The 24,090-nt window shown below is 44.5% G+C and overlaps 1 protein-coding gene and 1 long non-coding RNA gene across 9 annotated transcripts in view; one reads left to right on the plus strand and one right to left on the minus strand.

Annotated features, from left to right (window-relative positions):
* The first annotated feature begins 7,272 nt into the window (after positions 1–7,272).
* Znf516 (zinc finger protein 516) overlaps positions 7,273–24,090 on the plus strand; it is a 111,881-nt gene continuing 95,063 nt past the window's right edge. For 3 of the 8 annotated variants that reach the window (XM_063231426.1, XM_063231432.1, XM_063231433.1), the window contains exon 1: positions 11,722–11,839. The gene's annotated coding sequence lies outside the window, so the exon portion shown is untranslated. Of the gene's footprint in view, positions 7,885–8,094; positions 8,227–8,523; positions 8,626–10,636; positions 11,284–11,721; positions 11,840–11,997; positions 12,072–24,090 lie in introns of those variants that run through there. The other 5 variants (XM_063231430.1, XM_063231427.1, XM_063231429.1 and 2 more) reach the window with 5 other exon arrangements.
* On the minus strand, positions 9,877–11,734 carry LOC134471755 (uncharacterized). Its single transcript, XR_010041353.1, has 2 exons — positions 11,616–11,734; positions 9,877–10,662 (listed from the first exon to the last, which is right to left on the minus strand). It is a non-coding gene; the product is annotated as an uncharacterized LOC134471755 (long non-coding RNA).

A 24,090-nucleotide genomic window follows, 5' to 3' on the forward strand; every position in this document is an offset into this window, starting at 1 on the left:
CTTCCAAAGAATGTAATATTTAAAATTAAAGTTTATAATCAGTTTGTCTAAAAGTTACCCCTCTGCTCCGTTTAGGTGAAATCCCAGTAAACAATTAGATAAACTCAGTTGCAATTAGAAAGAAAAAAATGTAAGAGAGAGGTTGGAAGCAGAAGAGTGTTTTTACACCCTCAAAGTGCAGGGCAATTTATCTTCTAGAAAAAGGGACAAACAGAAAATCACTTGAGTTTCAGGATCCCTTTTCAGTTTACCAATCCCCGCATTTTTAGCGGTATTATAACTCAGAGGCAAATTAGAGGGAAAAGACAAGCTGGCCCTGCCCTCCTCCTGGTGCTCACTTTGACGGGGCCTGCCCAGCACCACAGGGAGACCGGGTGAGTGGCAGCTCCCCACTCTGGGGTCTCTCGCCTTTGTAGATTTGTTAGTCCATCCATGAACTTTGTTTGAACAGAGTTTGGTACTTAATGGATGAGGGTATTGTATTGTAACTCGCAGTGTAGCACATCTTTTCTGTATTTATTTTAAATAAAGGCTTTCTAGAAACCAAAGGGCTTAAGCTGTAGGAAATAAAGAAGTAAAAGTGCTTGTCCAGCTCCTGCATAGGCAACAGGTGACTAAAATGCCTCAAATCTATACCCCAGAAGTTTCTGTAAGACCAAGAGCCAGTCAGAGGCCTCCCTTGTCACGGGCTGTGGGCTGACCAGCTGTGCCGTCATGTCCTGGATCCAGACACTCTAGGCTGGCGTCTGCCTGTGCAAACTGAGGCTCAGTCCACCGGGTCCTGCCAGTACCACGGGAGCATGCGGACAGGGCTCCTGGAGGGAGGCACAAGCTTCACTATGATGGAGACATCTCCATAGTGTCCTGGTGGAAACGGTTGTGTTTGAGGGCGTGAATGGAGATGCTGCGGAGCAAAGGCATACTAATGACATTCTATGAAGATAAAATTGAAAACCCCATGGCTGCAAAACAATGATTCTAGAGGTGATGCTCACTTCAAGAGTATGAACACAACTTGGGGTAGCACTATTCTGCCTTCAAATATTTTCAAACACTGTCTTAGGTGAACATAACTTTTTAAACACTGATTACACTGATGACCATGTGGAGTGGGAGAGAATCTGTGCTGTAAGAATTTACGTTTGTCCATATCGATAAGTTGTGAAAATAACTTAAATGAATTTTAACTTTTTGTTTTTCTTGTTTGTAATAATTCTACATGTGATTCCAACTTCTGAGATAAAGTAATTAGTATAAATCCTTGCTGAATTACAGGTTGATTATTTTGTCTTCAAATTGTTAGGAATATAGTCCATTACATTCTCCTTACATAACTAACACAAATCTTATAAAAGAAAAAAAAAGTACTTCCCTCTTTGCTTTGGGGTGCTAGGAAGCTCAGAGAAAAATTCTAACACCTGTAACAATCCCTAGCAAGACTAGACACATATCCCTGTATGCTAGTGCCAACTTGGATGAGCTTGAATTGATCCTAGTACGTTAATTTTCTTCCTTCATTTTTCCTGACCTAATTCCTCTCATGCTTTGCAACCTGTTTGTATTTTATCTATTTTAAAAAGCTAGTTCAAGTCATTTGAGAAACTAAATGAAAAAAGATTTCCATAGAGATTCTCCCTAGCAGTTACTAAGTTAAGATTCCCTCTACAGTTACTGTAGTTCTCTACATGCATGGGTATGTAACTGGCATCAGGTGTATAGAAGGCCAACAATACTTGGTGATAAGCGATACAAGTCAGTATGGTGACACAGTGAGAGCCAGAGACACTGAGTAACCTACATTAGGGCAAATGACCAATCACAGAGCAAGACCTACGTAGGATAATTCTGACTAATGTCTAAAATGACTGCGAGAAAATACACACCTGGCTTTTCCACTATAATGCTATCTTTATAGTAGCAGGCTGCGGTGCCCTGCCCTAAAGAGAGAGGGTAGCGCTGTGGTCCAGGATGCTGTTCTAAACTTATGAGCCTCTGCTTTAGCAGCTGTCAAATGGGACAGTGGTGGCTCCTTTCTCATGGGTTACTGTGATGTAATAATTACATGAAATGCAAGCTCATATACAATAAGCATGTAATAAATTCTGGTTTTTTTTTTTTTTTTTTTTGTCTTTTTCCTTTTTATTGGTACCAGGGATTGAACTCACGACTGCCTGCTTACAAGGCAGGCGCATATGCCGCTGAGCTAAATCTCCAGCCCCCTAAATTCTGGTTTTTAAATTAGCACTTGATATTGTGTCTGGCTTAAGACAGTATTATAGAAAAATAAACACACAGTTGTGAAAAAATTAAGTTTTAAAAGCTGTTAAGGTTTTGTTGTGATATTCTTTAAATGATGACTGCCTTATACGAAATACTTTATGGTTGTCAGTGTGTAAAATATTGTTTTAACAATCTCCTAATTCCCCACGTTTTCTACTTGTCCTATAATGCTATCAGGAAAACAACATTATGAGAATCTGTGAAATTAGTGACTTGGTTAGAAAATAAATCATTTATCTCTTTACAAAAATTCCATTTTGCTCCCCGAAGTTTAACACTTTTGATCGAATGTCTGGGGTTCATAGAAGCACCTTTCTAAAATGGAATGCCTCTGTACAACCCCAGAGGCCTTGCCTGTGTCAGTCTCCAAAGAGAAGGACTCTCTCACCCAGGGCTGTCTCAGGGGTCAGGAAGCCTGGAACTCTGCCTTTGCTGGCTGCGTTAACCAGCTAGAAGAAGTTGGGGCTCTTTGTCAGATTTCTCCTAAAGCTTATAAGGTAGACAAAGGCAACAAAGACAGCTAGACAAGAAAATCAATCATTTTAAGTAACAAAAGAAAAATTATTGAGGATTGTTTTTGGCAAAATTATAGGCACTTCAGTCATAAATTTTTTGTTTGTTTGTTTTAGTGCTAGTGATTGAAGTCAGGGCCTTTTCATGGCAGGCAAGCTTCTAGCACTAAGCTACTTCCCCAGTCCACCTCAGTCTTTTTTAAAGGAGGCAAAACTCCACCTAGCTACATGTCACAACACATGCATTTGAAGGATATTATGCTCAGTGAAATTATGCTGGGTCAGTTGGAAGTAATGTCTTTGGAGAGTCATTCATAGATACCAAAAAAAGGGTGGCTGGGAGGGTTAGGAGTGAGAGGAGACCGGGAAGTGTTGTTTCATGAGTGCAGGGTTTCTGTTTGGAACAATGCAGAAGCTCTGGGCAGGAACGGTGAAGATAGTTACTGAGTTTTGTGGCTGTTCCTACTTCCGGTAAATTACACACTTAAGAATGTTTGAAGCGGTTAACATTGTTCTATATATTACAAGTCTCCTCTACTGTATCTAGCATTTCCACCAACAAAACGTCTTGACTCCTGCATTACGATAACTTATCCGTATCCTGATCATGATTTTCTTATTGTTTTAACTCCACTCCTCCTCCTGAATGCTATCTCTGTTCTCTTTAAACGACTAAACACTGTCTGTGTGTCTGAGATCTCAGAAAGAAAGGCCTCTAAGTATTTCTTCCTTACTTGGTTTCATTACAAGTGTGCTTAACCTACCCACAGTGAAAGAGGTATTGCTTGTTCCCTTATTTTATTCTCAGTTCTGTTAGAAAAGTTTGCCTAAATGCACACACGTAATCAGTTATGCATGGTGAGACATAATGAGATTTGGGCGCTGAGAAAGTCAGTGGTTTTGCTGTTGTAAGACTGATAGTGTTAATAGGTCACAACCTGTATGTTGAGTAATTAACATACCGTCGGAGTATAAGAAAAAGCAGTAAGGAAAACTGGGCCCTCTTTTCCTGAACATGGGAAATTTTTCAAAACAGAAATCTTTATTGAATTTGTCTTTCCTTAAATTAATTCTGCTCTGCGGCCTAGTTCTTTTTATTCTTCAAACTATTATGAACCACATCTGTGGAATTCTGTATCGGCTATTCTGAAACCAGCTGTTGCCAAGAGCCTTTTACTTGGGTTGAAATTAAGAACAGATTTGAGGGTTGTTTACCTGCTGCGGTGTCCTGATGTAGTTACCAAAAACTGCAAATGGTGAGAAAATGTGATTGGCATTGCTTAAACGGCTGGTGTATTTTCTACAATACTTTTACCTCCGATGGGAATCTTCAGTAAAACTAGCTCTGCCATTGCTATTTGTTAATGCAGTCTTTGTTGTTTCTCAAAATATATGCACAACAAAAACAGTAAAAGTATGTCTGTGCTACAGCAAGCATGGTGTATGGGTCAGTATGGAAGTTTCCTCTCCTCCTGAGTAGAAAATGAGAACAGATTGTTAAAAAAAAAAAAATGTTGATTTCATGAGAAAATTCTCGAGTTTTGCCATAGGGAAAAATGAGTAAGGTATTCTCTACCAAATAAAATGGGTACATTTTGCACAGAATCTCTGGATATGTCCAGACTTGACTGGAGCATGAAAATGAAAAAATTTTCACAAGTGTTTGAAAGGATATGAACATCTCAACTGTGAGCAATGCAAATTGCAGCCAATTTGACCTTGAATTAAGAAGTTTTCTCAGTATAAACATGGGAGAATATGTATGGAGGTCCCTTTAGATGTGACCCTGTGCGTGCGTGTGCGTGCGCGCGTGTGTGTGTTTGCATCTGTGTAAGAAATGTATATTATCTGTTTCATTACCAGAGTATTCACTTTCAATGGAGTCAAAATTTAAAAAATAGAATTGAGACAGTTTGAAACCAGGATTAAAAATATTGTATGAGTGAACTTCAGATTCAAGCAGGCCAAAACCACTTCATAAAGGACTTTCCGTAAGGTATAATCACAACTTTGCCGTTGTCCCCTAATGGGATGACCATGTGGTAAATTCCAAATCAACTCACCCAAACTAATGTGCTATTCTTCCCTTCTTCTGTGTTCTCTTTAATTTTTGTCTCCCTCCATAGTCTCAATATAAAACATATTTTGAGTTTAAGCCCCAAGAAAAGATTTTAGGAAAGAGCAGCAAGTTAGTGTTTGGGGTACTATTTTTGAAATAGCAATGATTAAATAGTCCATGTCCACATATAACACTACCTATAAACCACTAAAATGTAAAACACACGTACTTTATCAGTTATCCATAATTCCCTTTGAAATTTGCAAATGTGAGTTCAGAGAGCAAAAGATTGCTCCTTGGCTTAGTACATAATGTTGAGCTCCTTTCTAGATATAATATAGAAAACTTTAATAAATTTGCAGAGATAGAATTAATATAAAATATTTACTAATAAGTAGTGTGCTGAACTGTCTAATTATCACAGTTAAATTGAGTATGCATATTTAATACATGTATTTTAGTTTGTCTTGGAGTTCATGCTCTAGCTAGAGTTTCACTTTGTGCTTTCAGACAGACAAGACCTTGGTGAGAAGTTTTGTTTTTGTTTGCTTTTTATTCTTAGCTATTTATGGAATACCTGAGAATCTTTCTTACCAAACACCCACAATCACAGAACATTATTATCAAATTGTTGGAGTAAAGTTCTAAATGCTGAAGAAAATAATTCATTAGACAACAGCAAAGGAAAATAAATGTTCTCTTCCTCATCTCTTTCATCAACAAGAATTACTGACTGTGATAGTTACACATGTCCAAAGATCAACCATTAGTGCTGCTGATTTTGCTCTGCTTACAAACTGTAATTTACCTGAATATTTCAAATAAAGACATGTAAGTAGAGAATCCCAAGGGCTAGTATAATGTGTAGAAACAGTGTCTTAATCTTTAAAGGCTATTTTAGTTGTTTGAAGGCATTCAACAGTTGAAATTTTGGCCAAGCTAAATATGGTTATAGCAGTAGCTTGTGGAAAAAAGGAGTAGTATGTGAACTCTTACTAAATATTTAATTTTCATACTGTTTGGTGTATAGAAGAAGCTAATAATGGTGTGTTGACAAACAAAGACCAGGGACTTTGTCTGCAATCAATGAAACACATGGCAACTTGGCGATGAAGTGATGCGGGCCCTCCAGCTGCCTTTTCTTGGGTTTGCCACACTGGCACCAGAATTTGACTCTCGCACATCTATCAAATTATGCTCTCAGATTTTATGTGCATTGTAGAGAAATGTGGAAGAAAGGAAATCATTTGAAAGCACAATATTATGGTAGACAAACCAAGCCCTGAGTGAAATCACATGTGGGTGATTTAAGAAAGGCCCCTAAGCATACTTGAAAATTTTTTCAGTTTTATGTGGAGGAGTCTGGAAGGTTTCCTCACTGTTTGCTGATCTAACTTGTCAATTTTCAACACATGGAAATTATTAGTGCAACACTAGTCTGAAATTAGAACCAAGAATGCAGATACATAATATTTATTCCATCCTCTCAGACCTGTTTCAAGGCACTACAGAATAACTCTGTCGGAGTTTACATATGCATATATGTGATGTCAACGCAGCATGTTATCTATCCTTGACTTAGTACATAAAGTCGTTGTCTTTTCTTAGTTAAGTTGAGCAACAATTTTCTGGTGCATTTTCATTGTGTGTGGTAATGAACTGTGAGTATTTCAATACTTTTCTGTGAATCACACTTAGGCATTCAGGCTGAAATCAGCAACAACTGTCCATGACCTTTAACATGCCTGCTTTCCAAATTACAGCGGATCACGAATCACAGGGAGCTTACATTTTATGATTCGAGGATCCTTCCTTGTCGTCTTCCTCCCGTTCTGTCCCTCTCCTTCGCTGAAACACACACACACACACACACACACACACACACACACACACACACAAACACACACACACACACACACACACACCCCACACACATGAAAACATCTCGCACACGAAGAATGGCCCCGCGCCTGATTTCCAGCTTTGCCAGGGCACAAGCACCGCCCTCGCAGCTCGTCGGTGCAGAAGGAGTTTCAGTATAAATGCCATTAGTTGTGGAGGGCCATGGGCTGCAGGCAGAGTGCTGGGCACAGAGAAATGCCACTGCAAAAGGTAACCGCCCGAAATGCGGCGCCGATTGTTCAGCAGAGCTACCTTGGGCGACTTGGCCAGAATCCACCTCCACTGCGGAGTTATCACGCGGAAAAGCAGAACAATATGGCTAAGGGCCTGGTGGGAGCAGATAGTGTCGCCCCTCCGCAGGCCACAGCAACCCAGGCTACGTCACCGCGGGCCGTGGGGCGCGCTCCCCGTCCCTTCCCCTCCCGCTTCCAGTCTAACTCCCTTCCTCCCCCCGACCTCTCCCTGCCAAGTACCAGGAAGGCTGCTGGAGTCAAATTAAGATTTCCATTCCCATACTCAATTTATTGTAACGAACTGCGACCCCCGGGGAGCAGCCGAGGTAAAGAAATGAAGTTTTAAGAACAAAAGCAAAACGAGTTGAACTTTCAAGGATACACGTAAACACCACCGGTGACAATCGAGTTCAAACTCCACTTTGTACAGTAGTTGTTCAGTCTTTCCAGCGAACCCCGGAAAGACTCTGGATTCAAAATGCTCCAGATTCAAGACTTCGGGGGTTGGCACTCTCCATCCTAACTCCCCAAATACTCCAAGAAGTTCAGTGACCGCGTACTTCTCAGGGACCATCGGAAAGGTCTCTGCTTTAGGTCTCTTCTCGAAGCTCAGTGCCCAGGTGCCCGAGCGGGCTGGACCTGAATCCCGAGCACGTCTGCACGTATGGATGCGTGTGTGTGTGTGTGTGTGTGTGTGTCCGCGCGCGCGCGTAAACAGCCTCCAGTAACTGGAGCTGTAACAGCCTGAGACCTTGGGAAGAAGGGGCGACCACTCGTCGCCCGGGTCGTGATTCAGTGCTCGCAGAGGAAGGATTATCCGAGTCTGAGTCATCGCGAGCCTCCAGACTTTCTCTGCAGTGTGGAAGAACTTTGCGCTGATGAGACAATAGTGGAGCGTGTGCGTTTCCTACAGGGCAGACCATTGCCGGGCTGGGGGAAGCCTGGGGCCTGCGCCGGGCCGCGGGAGCCCGGCCCCCTCCCTGCGCCGCGCAGCCCCGAGACCCCGCCGGCTCCCGAGCACCCCCCGAGGCTGGCGCGTCCGGGGCGCGCGCGGGCGGCGTGGGGAGTGGGCCGAGCGCGTGGCGGGCCCCGCGCGCCCTCGCGCGTCCCCCGCGTCCGGGCGCAGCTGGCTCGGTCGGTGTAGCGCAGCGCTCGGCTCCTCGCCGCGGGCGCTCGGCTTCACCTTCAGATGCGCGGGGCGCGCGCGTCCTCCACCCCCGTCCGCCGCCACCCCGCCAAGGTAGGGGCCGCCGGCTGGGGCGCTGCGGGGCCCGCTGACGGCGGGGGGTGACGTGCTCGGGACCCCGATGTGAGCGGGAGCGGGGCGGGGGCGCGCCGGAGAGGGGCTTCCCCGGTGCGGGGAGGGCGACTCGGCTTTCCAGTTGGTAGGAGCCTGGCACTGCAATTCCAGAAGAGGGGACGAAGGAACTTCGGGCGGCAGGGCGAGCGCCGGGAGGCGGCTTTTTACCGCAGTGGAGGGGCGGGGTGGGGGCCGGGGTGGGAGCGCGGAAGAGCCTCGGGCTTTGTACACTCCGTCAGAGGCGTTGCGGGAGGAGGGGAGCTCGGATGCGCTTTCCATCCATTAGGAGACAAAGAGCAAATTGCCTTACTTTAAAGTAAAACGCTCTGGCTAATGAAGGTGGGTGATGGGCTGCGGGGCCCTAGGAGCCGCTTCAATTATTAAGGGTTTGGCGGATGGGATCGATGCCTGTAGGCACCGAGCACTGCTGCCTAGGGGATGTGTTTGCCGTGTGTATGGGGGGAGGTCTGTGCTGTCCCCTCCCATGGTGACTGCCCATCAGCCAGGAGCTTTAGAGCGACCCTAACATTAGAGAAGTGGGAGCTTTGGGAAGGGAAGTTCGGGAGGGGTGGGGGCTGGGGCGGGGGCGGCAGTGAGGTTCTGCAAGTGACTCCGAGTTGGGTGGGGGTCTGGACGGCTGCGACTCCTCCGAGATCATCAAGTCTGCCTGGGGTCAGAGCAGGGTTGAGGTGGGGGAAGTATTGATGGCGATACACTTACATGTATATACATTACACACACACACACACACACACACACACACACACACACACTGTATAAAGAAAAGAATGCAGTGGGGTGTGTGCCAGCGGGGGTGGGGGTTGGAAAGGCGCCTCCTCTGCCATTAACAGGGAGCGCTAACAAACTGAATAGTTACGATCAATATTTAGATTAAACCGCCTCGTCAAGTTTTAAAGAAACTTTGTATGAATAAGTTTAAAACCCAGCTGAGTGGGATATTTAAACCAGAGGTTTATGGAGGAAGGTTGGTGTGCGGTGACGATCAGGCATTGTGAGCCAGGAAGCCAGTGGATCTCTGCAATTAGGGACCCAAAAGAATCGGCTTTTTACCTAAAAAATGTGGGTCTGTAAGTCAGGCTCATTTATTACCAGTGTTAATAAGCTTCCCGCAGCCGACCGAGATCAGCCCAGAAGCTCTGGAGCTGTGTTTGTATCTTACTGGCTTATTGATAAAGAGTCACTTGGTCTCCGGGTGTGCAGACATTAACTTGCTCAGCCCTCTTTTTAAATATATTCATTCTGTGCCTTATTTAATCCAGATGCACAAAAAGCCATTTGCTGCCTCATTGTTGGTTTACATTTTTTTGAAAATGCGACTGGTGTAACCTGTGGAATTTGAAATGCAAATAAAAGCCTGTGGGAGTTGAGGCAGAACAAATCAGCATTTATAAAGTGAAAAAGATTTAATGTCTTTGAAATCACTGCAGGGGAAGAAAACTGGAGGGGGAGTGTGATTTTTTTCATGGAGTTAATTGTGACGTCAGGTCTTTTTGGAAAAGATGTTATTTTTAAGGTCCGAAACCCTGGTATGTAAAGTGCTTACAGGAAAAACAGATTACAAGATTAACATCTGTTAACATGGTCGTTTATCTCCAGCCAAAAATAGGTCAGTTCTTTCTTAAAGAAGCATGATTGTTAGGGCATGCTTAAATAATAAAATGAAAATAATGAGTTCAAAAATTAGGGACGAGCGTTTGTTATGATCTGACCTGTGATAAACACTTTCTGATTTCGAAATCACTTGAGGTCAAAGTCTCTTTTGAGTGTTAAGAACAACTCTACCCGGTGTCCACCCCTCCCCGATGATCCCCCTCCTCCCTACTCGTAGCTCCCTCACCCAACTAATTTTCTTTTTCGTCCATTGTGGAAGTACAATATATATTTAAAGGGGCCTTGTCTGACGCTCCCTCCCTTAAGAAGCAAACTCTTTCGGCGTAGATGGCTAACTTTCAGAGCTCTGCCGTTGTTTTACCACTATATGAAAAGGCATAGGAGGATAGAGAAAAAAGAAACTGCTTTCCAAAGTCTTCCTGCCCCCTGGGTGTGAGTGACGGCTCTGCTGGCCAATCCGCAGCGGCTTTCGCTATCCCGGAGGTAATTTGGGGTGTGTGTGTGAACGCGCGCGCGTGCGTGTGCATGCGTTCGTGTGTCTACACGCTTAAGTACGACCAGTCAGCCTTTCGCATCCACAGGCTCCTGCATTTGCACAGATGTGTGAAGTAAATGTGGGCACGCTTTTTATGCAGTCTGTCCAGCTAGGGGCGCACGCAGCAGTTTATGTGAAGACCCTGCCCCCTCCGAGTGTCCTTTAGTGAAAAATGGGCATTAGAGGCATTTTCAGATTCAAGTCGAAACCTGCAGAAAGGGAAGAAAAGAGGAGCGATGTGATTATGCTTCTCAGCAGTTGAGAAATCGAAATGTGCAGCTTCCGGCGCCTCAGTCCCACCCGCAGACGCGCCCCGGCGCCTTTGGGGTGCGAGCCTTGGAGCCCACTGACCGGGAGTAAAATGTGTAAAGAACGAGGGTTGTTGAAACGGATGTTAACTCTAGAAAACCGAGGGCAGCCTGCCAATTTTACATTTAATTCCTCACTGAAGTTGATACTCAGTCTGTAGCAAATTCTGGAACACGAACTGATCACAGCCAGTGGAAGTTTTGGCCCACCCCACTTGGGAGTGAGGCGCCTCGCCGCGTCTGCACTGAACAATGCGCATATTCGTAGGTGGCGTCAGGGGCCACGCCAAGCTTCCTAGAACTTCATCTCCACCGATTTCCTGGGAATGCCGGCGGTCATGGGTGGTTAGTGTAGCATGCGTTTTGGGGCGCGCACGGACTAGACAGGCACAACTAGCCTGTTTAAATGCTGAGGATAAGATGGCTAGGGCAGCCCAGTGGGCTGCTGTGCTGCTGTCCCCTGCGGGCTGATGACGCAATGAAGGATCCACGTGTCCCCACCATCTCCGAAGACCCCTGCAGGTGGGTCCCACAGGGACCTCGTGAACCCAGACAGGGGTGTGCGAGTGCCAGGTCGCACCGAGGTCACCTCTAGCGCCCACAGGCACCCTTCACCAAATCCACCCCCCAATCCAGTTAGGTTCCGAGGTGGTGTCGGTGTCGCACATCTCCACCCACGCGGGCCATTTCCTGCCCCCTGCCGGGGTGCCAAAGGATCGTCCCTCCTGGCTGCGCTGGGTATGGGCGAGCAGTGCGGAGACTCGGTCCTCTCCCAGGATCCCCGCCCGGGCGGGCGGGGCGCGGCTGGGTGGGGGTCGAGCGGGGGCGGCTCGCGCGGGGGGCGGGGCACCTACCTGCCCGCCCCGGGGCGGGGGCGCGGCCGCTTGTTGCTGGGCTTCCCGGGGGCGGGCCGGGGGGCGGGGCGAGTGGGGAGGGGAGGGCAGCGCCCCCGCCCCCGGCCCTCGGCGCCGGCTCCCCGCCCCCGTCCTGTGGGGCGGACGTCACACGCCTGCATGTAACCCAAGAAGTGAAAGAGACGGGAACCCACAGCCCAACTTCATACCGTAACAAAGAGGGGGTCGGTGCGGGCCTGGGGCGCGGACGCGCGGGCGGATGGGGCGCGGGGGAGGGTGGCGGGGGAGGGGCCGCCGCGCGCGGGGGGGGGGCTGAGGCCGAGTTGCCGGGAGGGGCGGGCGGGGGAGGGCGGGGGAGGGCAGGGGAGGGAGGGGGCGGGGCGGGGGCGGGGCCGGCCGGGCGGGGGTCTCGCGGCGGCGCGGCCGGGCTCCGGGGCCGAGCGCGGCGGAGGCCAGGTAATTGGTTTCTATTTTAAACTTCACTTTGTTCTGCTGGAGGGTGAGTGGTGGGAAAGGCGTGGTCCCCGAGGACGGTTACATAAGTCTTCACACCTGAGTTGGCTCCTGCGCCCCGAAAAGGGCAGGCTTGGGGCAGCAGAGGCGGGTGGGCACTTGGGCGCGGGCGTCTGGCCCGGGGCTGCTGTGTGTCGGTTTGTGACCTGCTGGAGGGACCGACCGGTTTCCTCGGCGCCAAGCAGGAGGCCGAAGTAGTCTTCTGGAGCGCTTCTAAAGCCAGATGTTCCCGTGGGCCCGGGCCTTCCAGAGTATCCACTGTGTAACAAAGAGCGGGGCCCTGGACCCCCCAGTCCACTGTGTGCTGACTTAGCCAGCAGGTCGCAGAAAGAACTTTAGATGAGGCCGTAATTACACAGATAGCACGGGGCATTTCCCGTGAACCGGCCATTAAGTATTGGATCTTGATTAGAGCCTGTTTGAAAATGGATGTGAGCAGAGCAGAGTACAGGCTAAGTGGGTAGCACATCACCAGGAGCTTTCCCAGGTTATGTTTTAAGCCACTTTCCTAATAGAATTGAAGTATTTTGGTTTAGGATTTCTTTTTTTAGGAACTAGGTATGCGTGTGCTGTTATATAGGGTACTTGTTACTGCTTGTAAAGAAAAAAGCTCTTTTTATTATTTGTTTGTTCCTCCTTCATTTTCCCTTGCATTCATTAACCGTGGCCTCGAAAGACCTGAATTTTATTTACACAGACCGGCCAGAATTGAATATACCACGTAGCACTATTGTGCATGAATCTAACCCTCACCCCTTAGTCAAATTGGAGTTGAGCTCGCCCTGGTGTCAGCGGTGTGTGGCTTTGGGTTAGTGGTTGGCGACATCTTTAGTTTCACGGGAGTGACCCTATAGCCATCTTGAATGGATTCCAGATAAACTGAAGTCGCCCCAAGACTCGTGTGTTTTGGTAATTACATTAGAATTTTGATATGTTAAGGTGCTAACGTGTCTTAAGTTTTCCTTAATTCATCAGTAGGATTTTGTTTTCTCACAGTTGTTAATTTGAATATACTGAAACATTCTAGGCACTCTTAACATTCTAAAAAAATAGCATCCCCAGCCCGTCTGTAATAAAGCTAACCAAAACTATTGGGCATGCCTTTCTAAAATGAAACAAAACACCAGCGTGGTTTATTGGTAGCAACTCACTGTTTTCAATAGTAAATGGAGAGAAGGGAGACTTGCTTATTTGTGCTTCTGAGAGCTTTTATCACAGTCTTCGCAAATGGCGCAATGTACTGAACTGACACAGGGTCAAGAACTTGTTTAGAATGTTTACTTGATTATAATGGCTGATGTCCTGAGGATAGCTTATATCAACAGTGTTTTAATATTATTTATTTGGAGGCGGTGTTTAGAGGTAACTAAATTTAGAGATAAAACATTTCCTGAAACTCTAAAGTTCTGCATTTCTGACTTGTTAAGAGATCTCTGGAATGGACATTAAGTGAATAGAAACAAGAGACTTTTTAAAATACAAAACAAAAGAACTCCCAAAAACAAAAAACAGGTCACAGTGTTAAAAGCACTTTATGTCCACAAATGAAAGTTTTAATTCCATTTGCCTTACTGGTTTCTGTTAGGAGATACTTGACTTTTGTAAGTGAAGCATTTGGTGTGATTAAGCTTAGCAACAATTATGTGGGAAAAAAAAAGATTTCTTTAAAGAATACTTTGAAGTGAGGAATACTCTTTAACAGATGGCTTGCAGTCTTCCTAAATGAGGAAAAATGATAATACTGCCTCACAAGTTAAGTAGAGTTTATTCCTGAATGGGTGTTAAAAACCAGTACCTAGTTTATTGGGTTGTCCTGAGTTTTTATCTGTTCTTTTTTTCCAGGCTCTGTATGGTTTATTCATAGTTAACCAGAGGGAATCTTTGGAAAAAATTTTGTGGGCGTGGCTTCCAGTCTGGAGATTGTGTTTAGTGTTTCAGCAGCATTATACCTTAATGCCATAGAAATAGGAAACTGAAATATAAGCTGATTACGTTCAGCAGGAGGGAGCCTGCCCATGCACTTTTCTCTTGCAATATGCTTGTTTAGACCTTTGAGACATTTCACTGTTTGGGTTTTTATCCCACTTTCAGTTTAGGAAGAAAGAACAAATGTTAATTATCTAATTACAAATGGCATTTTGCTTATAATATAACTAGTTTTCTGACTGAAGAAAGCTTTGCTGTTAAGTGTGCAGGACAAGCATATCGGATTTCTTTTTGGTTTTTGATTGGCCAAGTTTATCAGGAGAGATCCAGTTTTCTCTGTGGTAGAGGTGGCTTTATACCCCATTGTAATTAATAGATCTAAGGAAACAAAAATTTATTTCAGGAGATGTCTGCATTACCAGTATTTGAACTTGGAAATAACATTCCTTCCTCAAAAGCAGAAGTCTTACTAGCTGCAAATGTTTATACATTTTAGTGCTTAGATAAAGCTATTCAGAACACAATCAGTCCTTTCAAAAATGCATCTCTTTGCTGCCTGACCCTCCCCCTCAAAAGTTCTAGAAATGGTGGGAAAAGTTCAATTAACTCTCTTCTTACTGAATGTGTAGCGCTCAGAGAGCTTCCCCTGCACATTTGTGCTCGCCTCTATTTTTGTTTATTGCCTCCTTGCTGTCCTACAAAAAGGCCTTCCTTGTGCACCTTTGACCTTTGCTTCCAGGATTGTTAACATGGAAACATAAAGGACTAATTTCATTACTCTGTTTAGCTCTTGGGGCCAGGGGGTTACCCGTCCAGGGTGCTGGGGTCCTGCATCTCATTTGCATTTGCATTTTTATGTGAGCTCTGGCCTTAGGATGAAGTCTTGGGTGGGTGGTGGTTGGAGTCCATCCCTCTGTGTGTTCCAGGCATAGAGGTACGTGGAGATTCCAGAAGGCAGGTGTGAGTATGGGCTGTGGGGCTGTAACCCTGAGTTAATGACTGTGGTTTGGGCCCCCTTGAGCTGGGAGTGAGCTGGCTGCCTTTCCCTCCCCCTCTGCCCCTGGGACTCTTTACCTTACCTTTCCTCTCACTGGCTAGAGGTGCAGTTCAGCTGGCCTGAGCTGGGATGTGTCCACAGGCCGGCCGCAGAGGAGAAAGCTTCCTTGGGTCCCAGGAACAGTGAGTTTGGAGGTCAGGAGTAGGACTGTTTCTCTTTTTTTGAAGTAAAGGGGTGACCTCTATCCTGAGTTAACCTCACCTTTCAGCATCTTTGGCACAGGGAAGATAATTCTCCTTAGCAAGTGAAGCAAGCTGTGGTTACCTCAGACTTTTTAGATAACTTTGGAAAGTTGTCCCAAACTCATTTCAAGAAAGGACTCATATCCAGCGTTTCTGTTTATGAAGACTTTATTAATAAATTTCACCTTATGGAAGAAGAATTTAGGAAGATTTTTATTATGGATTTGGAATGTCTGGTTCAAGTCTTTAAAAAGCCTCTTTAAAATAAATTGTTTTCCAGGGAGGCATATTTTTGGGGTATGATTTAAGTAACACTAGGAGAGATGCATTCATAAGGACTATAAATGCATGTCCTGTACTGGCTACTGAGGTATATGAAGAGTATTTCCTACGACTGGTGAAAATTGGCAGTTACAACTGTAACTGTCCGTTTTGCGTTCTTTATCCCCTGCATCTGGCCACACGTGACTTGAGCAGCTGTAGCCTTCCCTGCCAGGGTGAAGCAGTCATGTTTGTGTGTGCATTGAAATGCTTTCCCCTAGACACTGGACAGCTAAGGAAGTATAATTTTGTGGCCCTCAACATGCCTGAAAAGTAGTTTTCTAAAAAAAGACCTGGCGTTTCATCTTTAGTCTAACTGTACTGGAAATTACAAAGCATAGTAATTAGAATTGCAAACTATTTTTAGAAAGCAGATTGTAAATATATGTTAAGTAATGAGCAAAATACAACCCAGGAGAATAGGAAAAATCATCTAAAAGCAGCAACATCATGATGCCTTGGATACATTTTGCTATGTGTTTTTAATCTGTTCATTCTTACAGATATTTTGTCTTTTTCTCCTTGTTGTTTTTTTGATTTGGGGGTCTGGTGTTTTAATCAAGCTGTTATGGAGTGAACATTTACTTGAAGAGATGTGCAGTCTATATAATTGTAAGGTTCAGACAGTTCTTCAGCTGATGGTAAAACTGGGTGAGAGACGGCTGTGTTTTGTTGTTTCCAAACTGAATGAAGCAGGTGCTTTATTCCACCAGACACAGGTAGACCTCTCTCTTTTGGCTCCTCACTCTCTGGGGAGTTGCTGATGTCAGCACCGCCTTCTGCATACAGCTGTCCTCCTATTTTCTTGCTCGTTTAAGAGATGGTGTGTGCAGATTAAGTGCCAGTGTCAGCTTTCAAGACATACAGAAAGACTTAAAAATTGAGGTTCTGTTAAAACTCTTGATTTTTTTTGTTAATGGCTGAGAAGTAAATTATTTTTTCAGTATTATTAACACTTGGAAAGCCTTCTCATCTCCAGCTTTTACCTTGTGAAAGTAAGGGACATTTGTTTAGGAATTTTTGTCCTTTGTTTCAGCAAAGGGCAACATGTGTCTGTCTTTGCCATATGGTACTACTTAACCTATATCGCATGAACAGACTAGGAGCTGTGCTTAGGCATTGATTTATTTCAGCCTTCGAGAATGTTCTTTGAAATCTAGCACAGTCAATGATGCATTGAAATTTGTGCAGGGAGGTTGTTTGTGGCTTTAGCAGCTTCTTATTGAGTTGATTCTTAAGGAAAGTGAGCAAATTTCGTGTTTTTCTTTTTCTGAAGTAATTTTGGTGGCAAATAGTTTGCCCTGAAGTGTTGAGTGATTGTGTTAATTCAGGAAAACACAGAGCCAAATATGAGTAGTTGAGACATTGGCTGGTTGCAAATTAGACTAAAAGCTGGGTTGGTCAGAGAATGTTCACTGTGCAGTTTCTGATTATTCTGGTGGTTTTAACCTACAGCTAAAAAAAAATACAGGGTTTCCCCCCCTTAAAGGCTTAGCTTTTTCCACCCTTAGAAGATGAATCAATGAGCAGATAGGGTCTGTTTCATAATTTCACTCATCTTTTGTGCTGCTGTTCTAGAATTTTCTATACCTCCTCCTTTTAGCTGTGGGTATGTTTTGGTTACATGTTGGGTTTCAGTTTTGCCTTTGATTCACAAAGGTGTCTTCTTTGCTGTGTCTCAGGAGATTATTCAGGTAGACCGATCCCTCTCTATTTTTAATATCTTGAGTGGCTGTGGAGTAGTTCTCGTTGAATGCGTCTTATTAGCCATAATCATATTGTTTTTCCTATTTTAAGCAAATTTATGCACAGTCACCTGTTGGCCCCAAGGCAGGCCTATGCACTGAGAGGTGAGCCCGGGATTGCCAGAGAACCTGGGCCGTATGATGCACGTTGCCTTGGCAATGTATAATTTGTATCATTAACATGACACAAAGAACATTTTTATGCCAGTTTGAGAAAATATCATCATTCATTGATAATCATATTCCCCCCAGATTTAGATGAATCATTTCAGTGCTTTCTGTGACTTTACATGACCATTAGCATAATGATGATAATCTGTCCCTTTGAGTGATGCCAGGCCTAATTTAAATTAATGTTATTGTGATGAGTACAGTACAACCCCAGGTGCTCAAGTAAGTGCTTTTCTTTTTGAGCAGTGGCTTTTTACTTTTAAAATTAGAGGTGAGGAATATGTTCTCATTCTTAAAACCAACTTTGGGAAAGTAACTGTTAGTAAATAAATGAATTCCTAATGTAAAAGTGCTCTCCATAGCAACGTAAACTTGGGGACAATTTTGTAGTCATGGGATTAGTGGTTTAGTGGTAGGATTAAAATTAACCTCTGTAAATTACCGTGGTGACAGAAGAGCAGAATCTGTTAATGGTTTTACAGGAAGATTGGCTTATTAGTTATTTTCTGGGTTGATGAAAGGTTATGGGCTGTTCAGAATGTGAGTTTTAGGGAGTTTAATTTTCATGGTATCTAAACATTTTTTAGTATCTGTAACTGGATGTAGAATTTGAGATGTGCATATGTGGATGTGTAACAGCTTATAATCCAGGCCTCCTGCTCAAGGGCTAGTTGGGAGGATGTGTGGGGAAGGTGCTTCATCCTGCTGTCCATGGGTGTGGTCCTGTGTTTTGCGAGTGCTCTGTCTACAAGCTGTATCCCAGTCCCAGGGGTGGATTATTAAGCTGTTCCTTCTTGTTCTGAGCAGGTTAATGTGGCTTCCTAACTAATAATATGGTTTTTCTATTGGCTAGGTGTGTTTGATTCAGTATAGTGGCCATGAAGGCCACTATACTGCTTTCAGGAGTATTAACATTTCTTTATATGTTTATATCACTTCTATTTGGACTTGTTTAGAAGGTAATTTATACATTTTAAACATAGGAAACTGAGAGGTGCCTGCAGTCTGTAGGTCTGAAATGCAGAAATATTAGTGACTCAGCAAGACCCACAAGAGGGGGTGAGGGCTGAAACCCAGGATTCTTGATTGCTGGCTTATTCTTCTTCTTGCATTCAGTGCTGACTGTACAAAATGAGGTGTAGGTGAAAGTCTGCTTTGAGAATGAGGTTGTTAAGAACATTGAAAACCTGAGTTAGCACTGCACAGTGTAGTCTTGGCAAGTGATCAGTTGTTTATGAATTTATAGAGGGCACACTTGAGGTTACCTGTGGTGCTTAGATGACGCTGCAGACAGGGAAGAAGGGTGGAGTCAGTGCTTGTGCTTGTGCATTTGGATGCTGTTAGTGTGAGCCCTGGGGCCAGTCATCACTATCCGAGCCACTGTAGCATTCTGCAGCAGGAAAGTCCTGTCCACAACACCAACATCAGCCAGTTTTTTTTTTTTTTTTTTTGACACAAAGTCTCCCTATGTAGTTCAGGCTGGCCTTGAACTCACTATGTAGCCAACGCTGGCCCTGAAATTTCAGTGATTCTCCTGCCTCAGCCTCCCCAGTGCTGAGGTGACAGATGTGTGCCACATGTCTGGCTAATGCCAGGCAGTCTTTGGCACCATTTTCCAACCCAAGATTTTCTCGGGAAACCCAATGGGGTAAGTAGGTAATAATATCTATATTACTTGGTGAGAGAGTAAATATAGAAACCAAATTATCAGCATGAGATAATAGAAAATACTAAAAGAAAAAAAAGTCACCAGATGCTAGGTAAAAGGAGCCAGTGATGGTTCTGGTAGATGGCTAGTTTCCTCATTCCTTTTGCCCAAAGCCACGAAGAAGATGCATGCAGGAGTATAGGAAGAGAGCCGCTGATGTGGGTGGTCCTCGTGTGATGAGCAGATGACCAGATGATGACAGAAATATGGGTCAGGCAGGAGCTGCTGAGCGGCAGGGGGAGCAGAGAGGAGAGCTGACCAGAAACGGCTGCAGGCACTCGTTCCTGAGCTCATCTTTGGTGCAAACCGATGAGATGAAGAGAAGATTCCCACAAGGGCATGAGGAACATGGGGAGCGAGACATTTCCTCCTTTCCCAGAGGGCAATTCAGGCCTGTGACCAGCGCCGGCGACTGACGCACTGGGCTGGTGAGATTTTTGTCCTGTCTGCTGCTGGTGGATGTATGTGGGGGCCCTGCAGGTTATTAAACTGCTGTGTGGCGGAGTCCCCCTTCCTCAGCTTCCTTCAGCAGAATGGGAACCAGGCCAGGACCGGTTCGTTTTTCTTCATTGTGCAAGAGTGGCAGAAATTGTAACATTTTTTGCATTCTCAGTATGAGCAAATATGGCTCACATGATAGATTCTTGTAAGGGGGAAAAAATCACTAAATTGAGGATTATTTCTCCTTTTATGAAATTTAGAATTCTTTCCCCTCTTATGAAAAAGATGGTAAACTAAGCATTGCAGAAACGTTTTGATCACTATAATAGTTGTGGACTTCCTCCTCTGTGGACTCCTGTGAGGATTTCTGCAGACTTGATATCTGGCAAATGAAATGCTGCTGTTCCAACACCATTACTATAGATGCTCTGTTTGTACCCACAGCATTTCATTAAAGGTTGAGGTGCACTTGAGGTTGCACAGTAAATGTATTATAGAGCACTAACAAATAACGGAAAATGGGATACATAGGTGACAGCCACTGGGAAAATATGCAGATTGTAAGATACCCTTTAGTCGGTACGTATGAACCAAGATTTAGAATCCAGACTTTCTAATGAAGCAGAAAGTGAAAAATGGCCATTTGTATGTTGCATTGACCATCAGGGAACCAAAACAAATCATACCAGTTCTGCCATGAGACAAGTCTTTTTTTAAAAGTACACAGCACTAAAAGAAAGTTTTTTACATTGTTTTAATTCTTGACATTTTTATAGAGGCTATATATTTTTATATAGAAAATGTGTAAACAACCTTCTCAAGGCAGATGCTGTAATGTCTATCAAAGGTCCTTCTTTGTAGCTCCTTTGATGTGAAAAACTGAGGTCATGAGACAAACCATGCTGTGTAAGAGTGACTTTTGAATCAACATGGCAGTATGATGCATGTTATTGAACATTAGTGTTTTTCATCTATAATGAGTTGAATTTTTATGGACAGTTCTTGTAGACTTGAGGCAAATTGAGTAAATGACTGAGTGACCGTTTCTTCCCATAAGTTGTTCAATGCATGCCCATTTCCTTTCCACAAATACTTTTCTGGTGCCTGCTATGAACAAGCAATTATTCTGAGTTCTTTATATATATCATTTAATAGTCATAACAGTCTTAGGTGGTTGGTCATTTTTTTTTTTTTTGGTCCTTTTTTGCATAAGGACACAGACTGGTACAGGTAACCAGCTTCTTGAGAGCCCTGTAGCTAGAGTCCCTGAATAAATAACATAGGGGCAGAGCCGTCCTGAGTTTCTGATCCTCCTCATGCTTGTTGAAATGCACATGTTTATTTTCATCTTAGTGTGAAGGCTTTGAGGTTGCAGAACTTCAGAGCTCATATTTTGGAAGACAAGTGTCCACTTGACCCTCTCCCTATTTCTCCCGAGAGAGGATGGGTGCTGCATAGCACCTCCTTCTTGAAAGGCAGGCTGCCATGCCTTTGGGGTCCCCAGTCTCTGTATCTTTGCCCTGAAAATGAGCAAGGGCCTTGAACACTCCAGCAGGAGCCACCTGAGGAGGATGTGATGCAGGGAGACTGGTGGAGGAGCAGACTCTCACTGTCCCTGTGGGTGGGGTCGGTAGAAGGGCCCAGATCATCCCGGAATCTCATGACCCGGGTGGCTGGAGTTCCATTTGCCTTGCCTGTGCAGACATGTATTTGCAGAACTCTGGGGCAGGGGTTGACCAAACTTTTTTGGAGAGGGCCAGATGGGAAGTATTTTAGGTTTTTCAGGCCAGGCGGCCTGTGTTGACTCACTATGGCCTGAGGGCAGTAATCAGAGATAGTGTGTCAGAGAAAGATGACCTTTATGGACACTTATAATTTGGATATCATGTGATTTCACTTGTCACAACATAGTTTCTTTTTGATTTTTTTTTTTCCTCAAACCATCTTAAGAATATAAAAACTGTTCTTAGGCCGTAGGCTACACAGGAATGGCTTACGATTTGGTCCATAGGCTCATGTGTCCCCAGAAGAGCTAGCATAGCAACTTGGGTATATAACTTTGCATTTCATAGTAATCACAGTGAAACAGGTAAAAAGAATCAGGTAAATTCAACTTCAGTAGTTTGTTTTACTAACTCAGTGTGTCCCCAGAATGCTTTTTTTTTTTTTTGGTACCAGGGGTTGAACTCACGACCTTGCACTTACCAGGCCAAGTGCTTGACCTGTGAGCTGATTCCCCAGCCGCCAAAGTGTTTCTGAAACACGTAAATGGTGTAAGAATTAGTCCTGAGACAGTTTTGGTTCTGTCCTTAAACGGAGCCCTTGGCTCCCGCGTGTCCTTATCATCTGCAGCCTGTGCTGGTGTGGGGTGATCCAGGCCTTGGGGTGCCATGGCCCACCCTGTGAGGAGCACCTCAACACCTAGGCCAGGCCTTCTGGTTTAGTCAGTTTATGATTTTGTTCCCTGTAATTTGTTTTCAATCAAAGGGAAAATTAATTGTGAAATGCCTAGGTGGATCGGAGCAGCCAAAGTAAGGAAGGTTTGTCCCAGAAGTCAGAGTGTGGCTGTGCTGGGACCCTAGACACTGAGGCAGAGCCAGCAGGCGGGGCCCTGTCCCCTGCCCTCTCTTTCGCAGTCTTGGAACAAAGAGCTCTCCTGTCAGACGTTTCCCATGGCCCCGGCATGCAGGCCTCCTCCTCTTCTGCGCCATTCGATAACTCAGATGTCTTAATTCCAGCATTGCAGTTTCGCCAAAAAGGAATCTTAGCGTGGTGGACACAGTTTTTGGCTTCAGATCCAGCTCCCACTTGCAGTGTGACTGGGAAGATAGGAGCTGCTGTGTGCCTTCACCCCTTGGTCTGTAAAGTGAGAGGAGAGCTGCCCCGCCCCAGGGGCCAGTAAAAGGCTGTGGGCAGTAGATGGCAGTTCTGGACGACGGGAGCAGAACCCTGTGCCACTGAGCAGTCACGAGGCAGACCGCATTGCAGAGGGAGGCTGTTACCTGGAGAATTTCAGAATACGGGAGGAAAATCAAAATTGCTTGTGTGTGTTCTTTTCCTGGACAGTCTGATCCTTCACCGAGAGGGTGTGGCATTTGTCCACCAGAATGCTCTGTCCACTAGAGCACCTGCTTACCATGTCATCAGCCTCTTAGGCCAGAGTCTCGTCCCTTGTGCTCAGAGTCAAAAGTCACATGACTGAAACTTGTCACTAGGAGCCTGGTTAACAGATGGGGAGAGAACCTGTTGATTTTGTAATTTAAATGCATTAATTTTTCTTGTATTTTGCTAGGAGTTTTGGATTGTGCATATATATGTATTCTGTACCTTTATCTGGTAATTTTATATCCAGTACATAAACTGTGAGGGAGTCCTATTTTTATTTTATTTTATTTTGTCTTATTTTATTTGGTACTGGGGATCAAACTTTTGACCTCATGCTTGCCAGGCAGGCACTTGGGCCACTGAGCTAAATCCCTGGCCCAGAAGTCCTATTTTTCATAGATTAAAGAACTATGTTTCCTTTAAAAAAAGATATGAGAGTTATAGTTTAATTCATTTATTTCTATATTATTTATGCATATTATGCAGTCTTAAACTTGTTTTGCATAGTTTATCCACTTCTTAAATCTTACAATAGAAAAAGCAAATTTATAAAATGTGGAAACGATTAACTTTGCTTGAGTTTAAGGTACACCTGGGGTGCAAACCCCAGGCAGAGCTCATTTATTCCTTTGTAAATCATTGTTGTAGTGGTAGAATTTCAACGAAGCGCTCTTCCTGTGGAGGAGCAGGGCATTTTACAGAGATTGCAGTTTTAAGGACTCCCTTTCTGCTTTCTGTGCTGATGAACTTGTCTCTCTCGTTTGGCGTCCTGGTTTCTGGAAGTTTGAAGTATCACTGTTGAATTAGAAATTAGTACTCATTTAGATCTGTGTCAAAGTTTATGACAGTGCTTAAGTTTGATGATCTTAGGAATCCATTGTGGAAGAGCAGACTCTTTGTCTCTTCAGAAAGACTGTGGAACAAAGTGTGTTTCACTAGTCTTTGTAAAATAGGGCATTAGATAATAAAAATAAAATGAATAACAACACTGGTTCAGAAAAGCTGTTTCTCAGGAGGAAGAACAAAGCAAGTGACTCAAAGCAAATGAAAGTCTTCCAGAGGTCCTGTAAGAGGTCCTGTAAGAGGTTGCTTCGTTTAAGGAGAGGAGAGTTGAATGCAGTGTAGTGACTTTTTATTTCTCCATTTCAACAGTCCCTTTCCTTTTTTAAAATGTTATTCCTGAGCTTCCAGGAATTCCGTGTCGTGTGCGTGCTAACCCTTGTACGGGGCCATTTTGTGAGCGTGTGTGTGGGGTGGGGGTTTGGAAGCCAGATGGAAGAGAAGGAAGGGGAAGGGAGAGGCCAGA

Source organism: Cavia porcellus, unplaced genomic scaffold (genome assembly GCF_034190915.1).
Source record: "Cavia porcellus strain 051 isolate PalLab524CR breed Dunkin Hartley unplaced genomic scaffold, mCavPor4.1 scaffold_20, whole genome shotgun sequence".
NCBI lineage: Eukaryota > Metazoa > Chordata > Mammalia > Rodentia > Caviidae > Cavia > Cavia porcellus.